General features: G+C 32.9%; 1 pseudogene; it reads left to right on the top strand.

Moving 5' to 3' along the window:
• The first annotated feature begins 13,835 nt into the window (after positions 1-13,835).
• LOC145569311 (fatty acyl-CoA reductase 2, chloroplastic pseudogene) lies at positions 13,836-17,509 on the top strand (annotated as a pseudogene).
• The last annotated feature ends 637 nt before the right edge of the window (positions 17,510-18,146 follow it).

Below are 18,146 nucleotides of genomic sequence, written 5' to 3'. Positions count from 1 at the left end.
CTCAGCGACGCGCTGCACTTCCTAGACCCGGGTGTAGTGATAAGTATGCAAGGGTTGCTAGGTCGTCGCCCAGAAGCGACGCGCCACATTGCCCGAGTGTGGTGTCAAATGAGCAAGGGCGTGCCATTGGGGCGTTCCCTACTGAGCGACGCGCTGCACTTCCCAGACCCGGGTGCAGTGATAAGTATGTAAGGGTTGCTAGGTCGTCGCCCAGAAGCGACGCGCCATATTGCCCAATTGTGGTGTCAAATAATCAAGGACTTGGAGTTGGGATCAGGAGGGAGCGTGGGAGAAAAGAATTTAGTTTGCGGATTGGTTCTTGGAATGTGGGGTCTCTTACGGGAAAATCAGCAGAATTGGTAGAAGTAATGAAAAGACGACGCGTGAACATCATGTGCCTCCAAGAGACAAGATGGATAGGAGAAGGAGCTCGAGGCTTGGTTTTGGGGTATAAGGTATGGTATGTTGGGCAAGAAACGAGCCACAGAACAAGGAATGGTGGAGCTAGGAACGGAGTTGGTGTGGTTCTCGATGAGAGGTTGGCAAAAGAGGTGATCGAGGTCTATCGGAAGAACGATAGGTTGATAAGGCTGAAGTTGCTATGTGGCAAGGAGATTGTGAATGTTATCAGTGCTTATGCTCCCCAAGTGGGTTTAGATGCAGAAGAGAAACGACAATTTTGGGAGGACCTAGACGAGGTGGTGCAGGGTGTCCACCACTCAGAGAAGTTATATATTGGAGGGGATCTAAATGGGCACGTTGGGGCGAGCCGAGATGGCTATGAGAGTGCCCATGGAGGCTTTGGGTATGGGCAGAGGGACGCCGGTGGTGAAGCTATTATGGATTTTGCCCAATCATATGATTTAATTTTGGCTAATACTTGGTTTAAGAAGAGGGATTCACACTTGATAACTTTTCGAAATGGAGCAAATGCAACTCAAATAGACTTCCTGCTCACAAGGAGCATAGATAGACAAAGTTGCATAAACTGTAAGGTTATCCCAGGGGAGAGTGTGGTCACCCAACACCGGCTATTGGTAATGACTATTCGTCTGAAAGAGAAGGCGAAGAAAAAAGTTAGACAAGAAGAACCAAGGATAAGATGGTGGACCCTAAGGGATGCAAAAGCTAAGGTTTTTACAGAAAAGGTAATTGAAGAAGCGGATTGGGATGGAGAGGTGGATCCGGACATGACCTGGTTACGAATGAAGAACTGTTTCCTAAGAGTGGCCAAAGAGGTCTTAGGGGAAGTAAGGGGAAGAACTTCGGTACAGAGAGATACTTCGTGGTGGAATGAAGAGGTGAAAGCAGTAATTAAGCAAAAAAGGGAATGCTATCAAGCCTTAGGAAAATGTAGGAGTGATGAAACCTTTGCAGCGTATAAGGAGGCTAAGAGTAAGGCAAAGGCAGCTGTTCGCCAAGCAAAAGAAAAGGCATATCAGGAGGTTTATGAAAAGCTTGATTCCAAGGAGGGAGAAAGGATCATTTATAAGATGGCAAAGAGAAGACAAGAGGCAAGGAAGGATATTGGCATGGTGAAGTGTGTCAAAGATAAGAACCAAATGGTCCTAGTGCAAGAGGAGGGCATCAAGGACAGGTGGAAGGGGTACTTCGATGAATTATTTAATGGAAGTAATGGAGTTGTGATAGGAGATACCTCTATGAGTGATGAAGAAATCAACATGGAGTATGTGCGAAGGATTAGGAGAGTAGAGGTGGAGATTGCACTGAGGAAGATGAAACCTAAGAAGGCGGTTGGCCCTGATGGGGTACCGATAGAGGTGTGGAGGTGTTTGGGTAAGATTGGTATTGATTGGTTAACAAACCTTTTCAACAAGATATGGACGGCTACAAGGATCCCACAAGATTGGAGGAAGAGCACCTTGGTCCCGGTTTATAAAAACAAAGGAGACGCTCAAGATTGTTCTAACTATCGAGGAATTAAGCTTATGAGCCATACTATGAAGTTGTGGGAAAGGGTGATTGAACAAAGGTTGAGGGCATGCACAAGCATTTCAGATAACCAATTTGGTTTTATGCCTGGGAGATCTACTATGGAGGCAATCCATTTGATAAGACAAATGATGGAGTTTTATAGGGTAAAGAAGAAAGATCTTCATATGGTCTTTATTGATTTAGAGAAGGCATATGACAAGGTGCCAAGAGAGATACTTTGGTGGGCAATGTTGAAGAAAGGTATCCCACGAAGGTATGTAGACCTAGTTAAGGATATGTATCGGGATGTGTCAACAAATGTGAGGACATGCGGAGGGTTGACAAAAGATTTCCCTATTACAATCGGATTGCATCAAGGGTCTGCATTAAGCCCTTTTCTTTTTGCAACGGTTCTAGACGAATTAACTAGACCAATTCAAGATGAGGTTCCATGGTGTATGCTGTTCGCAGATGATATCGTTTTGGTGGATGAGACTAAGGATGGGGTTAATGTCAAGTTGGAGCAATGGAGGCAAAGGTTGGAATCTAGAGGGTTTAAGCTAAGTCGGAGTAAGACTGAATATTTGGTATGTCGTTTTGGCACTCAGAGGGGGACAAGCAATGAAGTGGTGAGTTTGGATGGAAAGGATTTGACCATGAGTGAATGTTTTAAGTACCTAGGGTCGATCATCCAGAAGAATGGTGACATTGATCAAGACGTGACCCACAGGATTAAGTCAGGGTGGCTTAAATGGAGAGCGGCCACGGGAGTGCTATGCGACCGCAGCATTCCCTTAAAGTTGAAGGGAAAATTCTACAGGACTGCCATAAGACCAGTGTTGCTCTATGGTACAGAATGTTGGGCTTCTAAGAAAGAGCATATTAAAAAGATGGAGGTTACGGAAATGCGCATGTTAAGGTGGATGTGTGGAAACACTTTAAGAGATAGAATCAGAAATGAGGTTATTCGCAAGAAAGTAGGTGTGGCGGGCATTGTAGATAAATTAAGGGAAAATCGTCTGCGTTGGTTTGGACATGTAAGACGGAGACCCGAGGGTGCACCGGTGCGAAGAGTGGAAGAGTGGGACCATGGAGGGATTAAACGAGGAAGAGGGAGACCAAAGATGACTTGGTTGGAAGGAGTGAGGAAGGATATGAAGTGCATGGATTTACGTGAGGATGAAGTTTTGGATCGTAAGGGATGGAGGAGAAAGATTTATGTTGATGACTACACGGAATAATCAAATTTGGTTCATGTTAGCCGACCCCACTTTTGGGATTAAGGCTTTGATTGATTGATTGATTGATTGATTAGGATCTTTTGAGGGATCAGCAAAAGAATGTAAAAACATCCGTGAAAAGGAAAGTTTGAAAAGTAACAATGAAACTGATTTTGTTGAAGCTGTAGAAAGAGGAATTGTTTTAGTGAGATTACAGCAGCAAGAACAGAATAAACACTAGCTCAAATACTTGAATCAGAAACTAAAACTAAATACAAACCCAACAATTACACACCCATAATAAGAGGCAACAGCAACATTAACACTTAACATTTCTCAGTTACCAAGTAAATTGGTTCAATTTCACAATAATTGGGAAGATTTAAAGTTGCATAAAATTAAAAATAAACCTTGAGACTCGGTGGTGACCCTCAGGCCGGTGGCGCGGCTCGGTGGTGGAGGAGCCTCAGGGGGGTGGCGCAGCTAGGTGGTGGAGGAGAAAATTAGGGCAATGCACGCTAGCTGGCACTCACGGCAAATGGAGGAGGACACTCAGGCTGGTGGCGCGACTCGGTGGTGGAGGAGCCTCAGGGGGTTGGCGCGGCTAGGTGGTGGAGCAACCTCAGGGCGGTGGAAGGATTTTTCGAATAGGTGGTTTATTTTCGAAAGAGAAAGAAAGGGAAAACAGAGAGAGGAAGGATTGAAGGCGTGCGACCGGTTTTCGAAACCCCTGGTGGCCGCCGGTGAAGGTGACGGCTGTGGTGGAGGGAGAGAGTTAGAGAGAGGAAGGATTGAAGGTCGAAACCTAGCTCCAATGAAACAGTAAGGATTGAAGAAGGAATGAAATAGAAAGAGAAAGAGAGGAAGGAGAAGAGGTATGTAGTCCGGGGTTTTTTTTTAATTGGGTCCGGTTCAATTGGCACCGGTTCAAACCGGTGCCTTTTTACTTTTAGGCACCGGTTCAGGCCAAACCGGTGCCTTTTCTCTTTTTTTAAAAACCCGCCCAATTTTGGGCCGATTTTTGGCACCGGTTTGGGCTGAACCGGTGCCATATGGGGGGTGCCAAATGCAATTTTTCTACTAGTGAAAAATCCACAGTCCGCCTACTGCAATTTATAAAAATTAAATAAACCCTAATTGTTACTTGGATTTCTAATGACAGATTATTATATTTACTCATAAACATTATAATTGAACCGTAAATTACAAATGGGTTTAGAATAAAGTACCGGATATTTACCACAACCACGAAATTTCCTTCCCTTATTATGCATGGTTAAGCTTGTTCACAGTTCGAATCTTAGAGGGAACGCCTCATCCACATTTCACCATGCCCCCTCCAAAACTAGAAGATGAACCTCGAGAAATGGAATTTTGTGAATCCCCCCCCCCTTTTTTTTTGGGTGTGTGTGTGTGTGTGTTTTTTTTTGTGTTAATTAAAAGGTTGAGAGTAGGTCAAGGATATAATTGAGCTTTTAAAAACTAACCTACGAAAAACAAGGGCGGTGAATTGACAAATTTTGAATTTAATTTGAAAATTTCAACAAATAATTTAATTAAAAAGGATACCGCGTCACTAGTCTATTGATGTACATGTAATATGCTTTATCCTAAACCAATTTGAGTCATTACCCGTGTGTATAAAAACTATTTTTGTACAACTTAAGTCTATTTTTGCACATCCACATTTCACCATGCCCCCTCAAAAACTAGAAGATGAACCTCCAGAAATGGAATTTTGTGAATCCCCCATTATTTTAATTTTGTGGGTGTGTGTGTGTGTGTGTTTTTTTTTTTTTTTTTTTTTTTTTTTTTTTTTTTGTGTTAATTAAAAGGTTGAGAGTAGGTCAAGGATATAATTGATCTTTTAAAAACTAACCTATGAAAAACAAGGGCGGTGAATTGAAAAATTTTGAATTTAATTAGAAAATTTCAACGAATAAATTAATTAAAAAGGATACCGCGTCACTGTTGTCTATTGATGTACATGTAATATGCTTTATCCTAAACCAACTTGAGTCATTACCCGTGTGTATAAAAGCTATTTTTGTACAGCTAAAGTCTATGTGAATAACAATTTAGTACTTAGGCTTTGGGTATTAAACAACATATAAATAGCATTAGGTATAAATCAAATGTGGAAAATTTATCGATGTAACACTATAAAGTATGACTAAATTTTTATTTCCGAAATTCTAAAATGCTTATGCTCATGGAATTGAATTTTCTAAAGGTTAATATTTTAATTACTTATGTTGAAGATAGGTGGATGTTTTAATTACTTATATTGAAGTATATGCTTACAGAATTAAAACCGCTAAAGTAGATGTAAAAGTTACCATTTATATCAAACCTTAACTTGTTAACATACAAAATGTGATTCGTCTATTGAAGTCCAAATTCATATTCACTATCAATTAATAATATAACAAAATATATATGAATTTAAAAGCAGTATTTGGTAATGTCTAATGTTATGTATGGTCGTAACCAATAGATTACAGATTTGTTTCATATAGGTAATGTCCAATATGTTGTTTGTGTTAATTACAAGTACACAAAAAAAAAAAAAAAAAAAAAAAAAAAAAAAAAAAGCCCCCCTTAGATTGTCTAGTGAAGACCAAAGTCATATTCACTATCAATTAATGATATAACAAAATATTAATAAATTATAAAAAGTGTTTGGTAATGTCCAATGTTACGTATGATCGTAACCAAATATATTATAGAGATCTTTTATACAGGTAATGCACAATATGTATTTGTGTTACTTATGTATACACAAACAAAATTTAGATTAACATAAGCGTTTTTTTGGATCAAACAGGTTTCGAAAAAAAAAATATATATCGGTCTCATCTTGTAATTTCCTATCGAACCCTGAATCTTGTAAAACTTAAAAATTTTGATTTCGATTGTACAAAACCGGTGATTTCGCATCAATTGATGGACTTTGTACAATAAAAAAAATTATTCAAGGATTAAAAATCAATCTCAATTGCGTTCAATATCGAAATTCGGATAAATATAAATTTCAAGTATGGTGTTTGAATCTGGTCATGTCTTTGATTTTAACCATTGCGCAATTGAGACTAAAGGCCACATAACATTAATTAGATGTTAAATTCAACTACAATTGAAGGACATAGAATTAGCATGAAGAACACGAAGAACAATGAAGAACATATTTTTTGATTTTTTACTTTTTTTTAAATTTAATTTTGGGATTTAATTAAATATGATTTTTGTAAAATAATGTTGAAAATATAAAATAGAATTTCGAAAAAAGAAAAAGTAATTTTCAGAAAAAAGAAATGAATTTAAAATAGGAAAAATTAAAAAAGGGTTTGACCAACTATTTTAGGAGAGATAAGATTAGCCAATCAAATTTAAGAATAGTGATGGTCATATTTGAAGAATGACCACAATAGAATTTTTATTACTATATTAGTTGCAACTTTGAGGTAATATTTGTGAGACATAAAATATTTCAAAGTTGTAATTAATATGTAAAAGAGTTAGTAATTGATTTTTAAGAGGATCAACATGTGTGCAGACTGCAAAGCAGAAGTAAGGGATCACCATACAGAATTTCTTAAAATTTAATTTAACCAAAAACTATTGATTGAAGTCTAGAATTGGTTCTTGTACACTGTTTAAATCAATTACTGTAAAACAAATAGAAAAAAGGAGTAAAATAATAAAATATAACAGTCAAAAAATACTTGATTACAACTAAGACTTTACACATTGAAATAAGCATAATATCAAAATTTAGATAGGAATAAAATCAATCCTTACACACAAATCATTAAGGAATGGGATCGTTTAATGGTTGACTCAATGTAAATATGATTGCAATACATCAAATATATCTTATAAAAGATTTTGTCATTGCTTATACTTATCGATTTCCAACAGAATTTTGTTGTTTTTAATTTCAAGAACTCCAGTTGAACAATGGTGGCTTGGTTGGGTCAGCCGGTCAGGTAATATGTGACTGACGTCCAAAAGGATAAAGAGAGAAGGGGGTTAAAGCCCTTAAAGATTTGCAAATTCTTTAGCCTCGAGCTTAGATGATCATTTTATTGACAACAAAAAAAAAATTTTGTAAAATTTGAATTTGTATTTACTAAGTTAGGATTTAGGCATGTTCACTTTACCACATTAAAGTTGTACTAGTATGAATTACATTTCTACTTTTCTTTTGGGGGGTTTCAAAATTAGATTTCTACTTTCCTTTTTTAATAAGTGAAATTTTACCAAATTATCCTTATACTCCAAATTTACTCCCCAAAATGTCCTCAAATTATCCCTAAATCGGTGTAATGTGGCATTACTTTAATTACTTTTCCATTTGGCAATTAATGGTTACACAGAAACCATAATTTGATTGGTCCATGTGAACAATTGTAATCCATGTGCAGCACAATAAATTAATTTGATTGGTCTTTTTATTTTTCAAAAACAAATATGATGGATTCTTTTTCTATTCAAATGATTGATGATATGTGCAGGCATTTAATACTCCCTCCGTTTCATAATGTTAGTTCCCATATGAAATCAATCACATAAAATAAGAAAAGAAATATATTTGGAATCTAACATTAAAATACAACATGACTCATAATTAGTTTACCTTATTTAACTTTTTTTTTTTTTATTAGGAAAGCTGATTCATAATTAGTTTACCTTATTTAACTTTTTTGATTTTTTTATTAGGAAAGCATAAGTCATAATTGCATAATTTAAGGTAAATATTTCTTTACCTAGAGTCATGTCATCCATCTACAACCAATTAATTCCATAAAAAAACAAGTTATAAATGAAATATATTCAATATGAGTACATCTTTTTGATACGCCCAAAATAGTATATGGGACTAACATTATGAAACGGAGGGAGTATCATTTTTTTTATTCAAAGACAGCAATAAGTGTATTGTAATTTCCATTGTACTTTCGAATCATGGGTTTTAAGGTTACTCTAAATTCTTTAATTCCTATGTAAATTTAGAAATAGGAATGTAATTTACAGTGTGTGGTTCCTAGATGCGTGGGTACCTTGCATGGTACAGACGTTTCGCGGAAAGAACATATTATATAAATGTAGAGAATGTATTGCTATAGCGAAAAGAACATACTTTTAAAATGTAATGAACATATACCTTAGGTAAAAAGAACATATTTGCACAAAAAAAAAAAGGTGGAAAGAACATATGTCCATGTTCTTTTGCCGTCAAAAAATTTCAAAAAAAAAAATGTTCTTTTGCCGTCGGCGTAATATACTTTTATTTGTAATATAATGTTCATAGCTTATTGTCAATTGTTCTTTGAATTTTGTCTTAAAATTATGATGGGTATATAAGTAATGTTCATTAAATAGTAGTATCATGTTCTTTATTAATATTACAAATGTTCTGTAGATATATATAACATAAAATAAACTAAAAAATAAATAAATAAACCATAAAATTGAATGTTATTTCCAAAACTGCTATATGATCTTTACAAAACAATTGTATATTTTTTACAAAACAGCTACATGTTCTTTTCGCATTTTTTTTTTTTACCTAGCAAGGTACAGACTGCTGTATTTTAATTTAAGGATGGAGGGATTAGTAATTTTCATACTCCGTGTGAAATTGGCATTGATACTTATTTGGCTGCCTGCAATCCTGGATAGCATTACTCCATACTTTTTTTCTTCTTCTTCTTCTTTTTTTTATTTTATTTATTTTATTTTTTTTACAAGGCATTATTCGATAGTATATTAATATGTGCAAGTTACAAAGTCAATTGTGTTTGATATTTATTAATAAAATGTGATACTCGCAATTTTTTTTTAATGGCAACGCAATTGTCTCAATAACTTGCAATGTTGGCCATGTTGAGCACTCGAATAGAAAAAAATAATAATTTTTTTTTTTTTTTTAAAAAAAACACTGCTTAATAAAATAAAGCAATTACTTATGGGTTTGATTTGGTTGTTAATAAGTCTGATTGAATTGATTACTTGTGGAATTTACATACTTATTTCTCTATCAAATAAATTTATATATTTTAACTTAAACAAAGTTATCGTACTTCCTTAAAAAAAAAAAAAGAAAAAAAAAAGTGATCGTACTTGATATATTAGTAAACAATCCATAAAATTATATCAGCTTGAAAATTCGGCACCTAAAACGTTAATTATATAATCAAATAATTAATTCATATATTAAACAAGTACACAATACTATAAATACACCATTAGCCAAGCAGGAATAATCATGTGTACTGTGATTAATAATAATATTAGCCTAATTATTTTCCCTCAACAAGCCAACTTCACCATCTCAGTCACGTTATTATATACTCTCGTGGTAACGACGTATCATCATCAACTGATTCTTGGATCTTATTTAAGGATACTCTTAGCTAGCTTCTCTTCATCTTCAATTTTTTCCTTACTTTTCTATCGAGTCGATTTACACCATGTCGAACCACCCATGTTTTCATGGTATTGGTATCGTCAATTTCCTTGAGCACAAAAATTTCTTCATTACTGGTTCCACTGGATTTATAGCAAAAGGTAATATTGCTATAAATTTCTATTATTTTTAATTTCTTTAACTTGCTCAAAATTAATAGTCGTGTTGATAAAGCAATTTAATTGATACATGACAAATAGATTAAAAATGATCGGTTTCTTGTTTTTAGCTGGTGGAGAAACTTTTCTACGTTGGCATGCATTAAAATATATAGTCTGCTACATTTATCCATGCATGGGTGGTAGTGTGCTACCTGTTAGAGGACGATTTCAACCAAAAGCTTAAGCTGATGGTTGAGGCCCAGGAATATGTTTTATACTCTATTACTACCTTGAATACCTTCACCGTTATTGCTACTAATTCTTTTTAATTGAGTCTATATAACTATATTGTTTCATAATGTGTGATGTGTGGCATGCAACAGTTTTTGTAGAGAAATTGTTGCGGGAAGTTCCACAGGTACAGAAGGTTTATCTCTTGATGAGGGCCAAAAATGCAGAAGCTGCTCGAGAAAGACTAAGAAAGGAAGTAAGTAGTTTACACGCTTAGGCTATGTTTAGTTCAATTTAATTTTGTTTATTTGATCTGAACTAATAATTTTCCGATCTTATCTGATTGTCAAGATTTGATTAAAGTTTGAATTTATAAGTACGCTAGTTTATACGGAAAAAAATGTATCAAATGGTGTTTTATAAGATATGTACTCTCCGTGCATTTTTTTAAGTGCTACACTTTAACATAATCACAATTTTGGGTAATTTAATTGTCTAAAATAAAATAAGAGGTCAGTGGGTTAATTGTAGGGATGGCAACGGGTCGGACTCCGACCCGACAGGAAGTCGGAGGTCAAATCCGACTCCGACATCCGACTCTGACTCCGATCTGACCCGACTCCAAGTTTTTTATTTTCATTATTCAATATACTTTGAGATATTGGGCTATTTGGGCCTTTACAACCCACACCCAATGCCACCTTGACCCACAAAAAAATCCACTATCTATTGGAGTCGGAGTCGAATAATCCGTTAAAGTCGGACATTTGTTGGAGTCGGATTTTTTTCTCGGATTTTTTGTAGGATCCGACTCCAACCCTCCTCCGACTCGAAGTCGGGTTATTTTAACGGAGTCGAACTCGGATTACTTTTTTTTTATCAGACTAGGAGCGGATATTTTACCTCGGATCGGGGCGGAGTAGGGTTGGATCCGGACTAGATTGCCATCCCTAGTTAATTGGAGTATCAATTAATTGTAATATAAAGATAGTGGGATAATATATAGTTTATGGAAAAGTAATATAATGAATGTGAAAGAAAATAAATAATAATAATAATAATAATAATAATAAAAGTAATAATAGTTTTAGGCGGAGACCATGATAGTAGATATATTTAATATTAAAATGTAGTTTAAAAAAATGAAGCCAAATTTAGACTAATAACTTTAGAAAACATTTTAATTGAGGTGGCTGGAAGTGAAGAACATAGTTCGGTTGGATAAGTCGTGTGTAGCGAAACTCAAGACATGAGACTGAATTCCATCTATAACTAATGGTTACATGTTTACTTACCATTTATTGATTATATATAGGTAGTAAAAAAAATTAAAAAAGATTTTATGATGGACTTATTAAATTTTATTATTACAGAAACATAAAAGTATTTTAATATTATATTTTCCTGAAATTCTTATAAATTGTTTTTTTTTTTTTATTTATTAATGGTAAGGTGAACACTCACCTTGAAAAGGGGGAATAAGGGAAATCCTCCCAAGGTGAGTTTGATGAGAATCCAACCCAAGTCTTATAAATTGTTATTGAATGTGGTTATTAGATTGTAGATACCGATCTATTCAAGCGGTTGAAAGAATTGCATGGAGAAAAATACGAGGAGTTCATGAAGAGCAAACTTATTCCAGTTATTGGAAATCTTAGTGAACCTTGTCTTGGTATGGATGCCAACGTCGCTGTTGACATTGCAAATAAAGTTGACGTGATTATAAATGCGGCTGGTAGCACTGAATGGCATGGGAGGTTTATTTTTCTCTCAATATCTTTAATTATTTTAAAATATTTTTTTAGAATTATACATGCATTAAAGTATTTTATCAACAATTTTAATTTTTAAATTGCAACACAATTATTGTATTTAAAGTTATGAAAATATGTTTTGAGACAGGTGAAGCATATTATTAAGTCACATAGAATTTTTGGGGTGATTAGGGAAATTGAAATGATTTTGTTCCCCTTTATATAATAGTCATATGACACATAACTATGGCAAAGCTAGGATTTTGATCTTGGTACGACACCAACGACTAATACTAGTCGATAATAATATAATTCAATATAATCACATTAAATAATTGAAAAAAAAATTGTCAATTAATAAAGACTACCATAACGAAACAAACATAATTGATAATATAATTATTAGTCGTAGAGCAAAATATGAACCACCTAACCACTATAAAAACAACTAGAAGTGAGTACGTAATTGACAAGTAACATTTTAATATGAGGGGAAATTTAACGTCATTAACATTATCATTATCAACTTATATTGTTACAAAATCAAGGAAACTCGATCACTACTATAGCTATAGGATGATTAAAGATTACATAGGATTATCAATTCTCAGTTAATCTAATGTAAAACAAAAGACATAAGATTAATCATAATACTCATCCACACATGCATCTAAAGTATTAAGCGTATGAACTAAGATTGAAACTACTAGACACGTTAGCAAATAAGAATAGTTAATTGCGTGCAAGTCTCATTAGGTTTTTTTTTTTATTTTTTTTTATTTTTTATTTTTTATTTTTTTTTTATTTAAAAAAATGAAAATTTGTAAATTGCAGCCATTTAAAGTTCGTATTTTGCAAATTGCAGCCATTTAAATTTTTTTTTGCAAATTGCAGCCCAAAAGTTCGTATAAATTGTAAATTGGAGCCCGATTCAATTTTTTCATCGATTTACATGTTGAAAAATCTTCGGTTAGGTTTTAGGGGTCATTTTAGTTCTTAGGGGACCAAATTGAGCTCGGAATTAGCAAAAAAAATAACGTAAGTGTCTCATATTTACAGTTTCCCACAAATCGATACACTTTTGTTACGCAAAACGAGATACTTGCGTTATTTTTTTTGTTAATTCCGAGCTCAATTCGGACCCCTAAGGGCTAAAATGGCCCCTAAAACCTTAATCGAAGATTTTTCAACTTGTAAACCGATGCAAAAGTTGAATCAGGCTGCAATTTACAATTTATATGAACTTTTGGGCTGCAATTTGCAATTTTTTTTTTAAATGGCTGCAATTTGCAAAATACGAACTTTAATAGCTACAATTTGCAGGAAAAAAAAAAAAACTCTGGTAGGGCACGGGTCTCCTCCCCATCTGCCCGGGCATGTAATGGCTAATTACAAAACTCAACTTTATTAGGAATTTACAATATGATATAATATGATAAGGTATAATAGATTAATATCATATCAATCCGTACAACGGTTTTAACATTCTTTAATCTCCTTTACAGATATGATACTCTACTCAATGTGAATGTGCAAGGAGTTTCAAGACTAATTGGCTTCACAATGACTTGCAAGAAAACCCCCCTTTTCTTACAAGTTTCGACTGGTATGGAAAATACGTAATACAAAGTATACAAATTCCAATAATTGATAAGTTATAACTTTTGAAGTTGCAAAATTACAAAAATATCGATAAATAATATAGAAAACATGTGAGTCATTCGATTGTTATAACTAAAGGTAAATATATATTGGTTGTTTGATCTTGTATAAGGACCAAGTCAACCAAAAGTTTTATATGGTTGAAGTTTTATGTTAACGGATTACTTAACCAAAAGGTTATTCTTCTATTTTTTTTTAATTATTTATTTATTTATTTATTTTTTTAATTTCCACTTGTGAAAATCTCAAAAGTTGTTCAGACACTAGTGTAGAAATAGTATAATAGTCCAACAATTATTTCATTTAATTAATAGAATGAAAAAGAAAAGAGGACATCATATTTAGGTATGTAGTATTTTCAAAGATCATAACCCTAACACTAGATATTTGTTTGTTTCGATATATAGCTTTAGTCACCAAGAAAAAGGTAGAAGGAGTTTTTATGGAAACGCCCATAGGCATGGAAGAAGACCTACCGGAGGGACGGAGCTGGAATTCAAAAACACTAGACATCGAAGCCGAATTCAAGTTGGCTGCAAAAATTGCTTCAGAAATTCCTAAAAATGAATTATCATTAGAGATGGCAAAGCTAGGTTTGAGAAGGTAAGAATGAAAGGTGAATTAATAATATATTATAAAGTTCTCTTTCCAATTTTTTTTTTTTTTTTTTTTTTTTTTTTTTTTTTTTTTTTTTTTTTTTTTTTTTATAATGCATCATTTTAATTTTTGCACTATTTACCATGGTTGACTTAATTTTTTCACCTCTATAAAATAAATAAATGTTATTATATAATATATCATTAGATCGATTGGTCATAATGTCTAGTTTCATATATAATTTTGTTACTCGTATAATTTTACTAATAATAGACAATTACTTAATGATCAAAGTTAGATCTCGATAAATGTGCCGGTCAAACTGATGGAAAAAAAAAGGGAGTATATATGATCTCACAAAAATACGCAATGTTTTTTGGTCTCATATTGTAAAGCTTCTAAGGGGGGGAAGTGGATTTATTTGCAAACACTTATGTGAAATTAAAGCTTGTTCACTTCAATTCACCATATATTTTTGTTGTGGTGAAATTATTTTTGCTGGAGTGAAATTATTTTTGCTGAATTGAAATTATTTTTATTGAAATGAAATTAATTTTGCTAAATTGATTATTTTTACTGATTCATTTTTATATTTCTTCATTAAAGCTACTAATTTTTACTTAACAAAAATTATTAATACTGAACTTAAATTATTTTTTATTGAACTGCATTAATTTTTGCTAAATTGAAATTAGTTTTTACTGAATATTGTTTTGGTTAGGTGAAGTGAATATAGTTTGAAATTGTTACATTTGTGAGCGTTTTGTCTATAAAAAGTTGTCTATTTTACAGTTCTTAACAATTTTTAACTAAATTTATAGAAAATTATTTTGTATGAAATAAGTACGTCATAATAATTTAATATACTAAATTAGTGCCCGTGCGATGCACGGTAGTAGTAATAGTCTTTTTTTTCCATAATTAATTTGTGATATAATATAAAAATAAGGCAACTCATGTAGAATAAAAAAATGCAATGCATACAAGAAATATATGATAATAAGGCAAAAATTGTTAAAACTATAATTGAGAAAAAAAATTATTATTTTTGATTAGTTGTGTTGAAAATATTTCAAAATAGTATACATTATATTATATCAATGATGCATGTTATTCCCAATAAAACTATATAATGTAGATGTTGTGACTTTTTATTAATGAATTAATTTAGTTAGAAAAAAAATATATACAATACAATGTACTTCCAAAAAATAAGCTAAGTAGAATAACTTTTTAAAAAAACTTAAAGCTGATGTCATATACTGTATTGGCTTGGCATATGTTCAAAGTGATAGCTTGACATATGTCCAAAGTGATCGAAGTAAGCATGACCTGTTTTAGTAGTAACTAATAGATTTTTTGAAGGAAAAAAAATCTATAAGCTAGTTGGTAAAATTGTTACACAAATACTTAACATAAAACTAACTCAATAAATATTATTTCATAAGATTTCAAAACAACACCATGAATGGAACTCCACCATACAATTATATAATGCTAATTTAAATGTTAATATTGTATTTTTGGGTATGTTATTTTATACTCTCCACCATATTTCAACTTTCTAGATCATAGCTTATTCTCCGATCCCTTGATAAATAAGTCTCAAAGTTTTGTGTAACTATTTTAAGTAAATAGAAAACAAAATAAAAAGTAATACAAGTATTATAAAGATAATATATAAGATTGGCTAGGAATAATATATTTATAGTTGTGTTATACACATATTCAAAAAATAAAAAATTAATGCTAAAAGGGGGAGGATGTTGAGGAAAAAAACAGCACCAGCAAATGACACGTGTTATTCATGTTTGTTTGTTTTATATTATGTTATACATGGTAATTAAGATGAATCATGTAATCAAACCCTAGTCAATTGGTCATTTGAATCATTTTTTTATTTATGATTAATTAACATGTGAATTTTTTTAGGGCAAAATATCATGGATGGGCATACACTTATCAACTAACAAAGGCCATGGGAGAGATGTTGCTAACCAAAATAAGTGATAAATTACCAGTGGTCATCATTCGCCCAACTTTGGTTGAAAGCATTTATAGTGATCCATTCCCCGGATGGATTGAAGGATACAGAGGGATAGAACCAACAATCGTATCTTATGGAAAAGGACAGCTTCAAGGAATTTTAGCAGACCCAGCAGCAATAGTAGATATCGTATGTATCTTATTATATTCCATCTGTTTTCTTTTATATTTAGCATCCCATGTACGTACTATTCTAGAAAATAATTAGCGTAATATATACTTACTATTAAATTCAACATATAATCAGTTTGGAAGTTTAATTCCACTAGTAACAATTTGGGGTTGGGGTTAAATTGTCTAGACCGTTAATCAGGGTCGGGTTGACCTATAAGGGGTTCCGACTAGGGATGTCAGATCAATGGAACGGGACGGGACGAGACGAATGTTGGCCTTCCCATGCTCATCCCCACCTAAAATTTTCATCCCCATCCTCGCGGCAAATCTGAAATTCTTCCCCATCCTCGCCTCGGCCGGTACAATTCCAAAACCATCATCGCCCCACCCCCACTTAAATATCTATCCCCACCTAAGACTTGCCTATGCCCCACTTTCTAATACACAATCCAACATAATTAATATAGATTATATATATATATATATATATATATATATATATATATATATATATATATATATATATATATATATATAAATGTTGATATTATACACTTTTTTAGTTATAATATTAGTGTACTATAAATTATTATATCTACTATTTTATTTTACATAATTTTTTTTATTATAAAATAGATATAAGTATATATAATTTTTTTAAAAAAATATATAAATGTGGGTGTTAGGTGGAGATGAGCCAGGTGGAGCGGAACGGCGATGGGGCGGGTACCATGTAAAATCTACCCCACCCCATCACCCATGATTATCCTCATTCCCGCCCCACCACCCACCAAACCAAGACCCATCCCCGCCCACTGGGGTGGGTCTCCTACTTAACCCACTCCACTAATTAACATCCTTAATTCCGGCTAGGTAAGGCTTACCTATCAAAAAAAAAATTTAAAAAAAAAAATAAATAAATAAATAAATAATCAACATATCACATGTTCTAAATAACTTTTATTTATTTTTTATTATTTGATGGAAGTTAAACTAACTTGAAGTATTGTAAATTGACATTTTTATATCTGTAATTAGGTTCCAGTTGATATGGTCGTAAATGCCATGATAGCAGCAATTGCCGACCGCGGGATAATTGGAGAGCCCGGATTAGAAATTTACCATGTCACATCTTCTATGGTGAATCCCCTAACATGCGAAATATTGATGAAGTTGTGCAAGAATTACTTTACATTGCATCCATTCATAACACCAAGTAGAGAGTTGATCAAAGTAAAAGACATTGAATTCTTCTCATCGATTGGTGAATACATATTATTTGGAATGGGTTCTAGTTCTTCAAATGATAAGCTACATCGCAATCTTGTTCGCATGGCAGCTATTTATGAGCCTTTCTTATTCAGCAAATTACGGTAAATTCTATCAATTTTAATTGTCTTCTTATTTAAATTTCTATACGTTTAGTGTACTGTGCTGATAGCCACATTGTGTGGCCACTTATAAAATAACAAAGTATCCTCTATAATACCGACCGAGTAACCCCTTTAATACTAACCGAGTAACCCTTAAAACTCTGACCGAATAGCTCCTGTAACACTAAGGAAACAATCCTTATAATGGTTGGCCGCACGGTTTGGTCAACCATTGTAAGAATTTGTGTTCTATACATCTATAGTTTCTTGACTTTGTTACATTCATAACATAGTGTAAAATTGTTTCCTACTTTCTATACATTTCATAACATAGTGAAAAATTATCTCCTACTTTCGATACATTCATAACATTGATCAAATAAGGGTTTAATTTAGAGATCAAGAATGATAATATGAGTGAATTTCTCAAATGCTTAATTGAGGAAACATTAAAAAATTTTGTAAGAAGAAGACATACTAATATATCGGAAGACTATAACTACTTTTAATCTCAACCGTTTAAATATAAAAGTTTAATCTTGTCCATTTATTATTTGACTTTTACATTAAAAACGAAATTAATTAATTTCAAAAGCTACTTTATTTTAGAAAAAAAAAAACTGAAAAAAAAAAAACAACCG

The sequence above is a fragment of the Chenopodium album genome, chromosome 2 (genome assembly GCF_948465745.1).
Source record: "Chenopodium album chromosome 2, dcCheAlbu1.1, whole genome shotgun sequence".
Lineage (NCBI taxonomy): Eukaryota > Viridiplantae > Streptophyta > Magnoliopsida > Caryophyllales > Amaranthaceae > Chenopodium > Chenopodium album.
The sequence above is the reverse complement of the archived record's forward strand: the minus strand, read 5'-3'. Positions and strand labels throughout refer to the sequence as shown.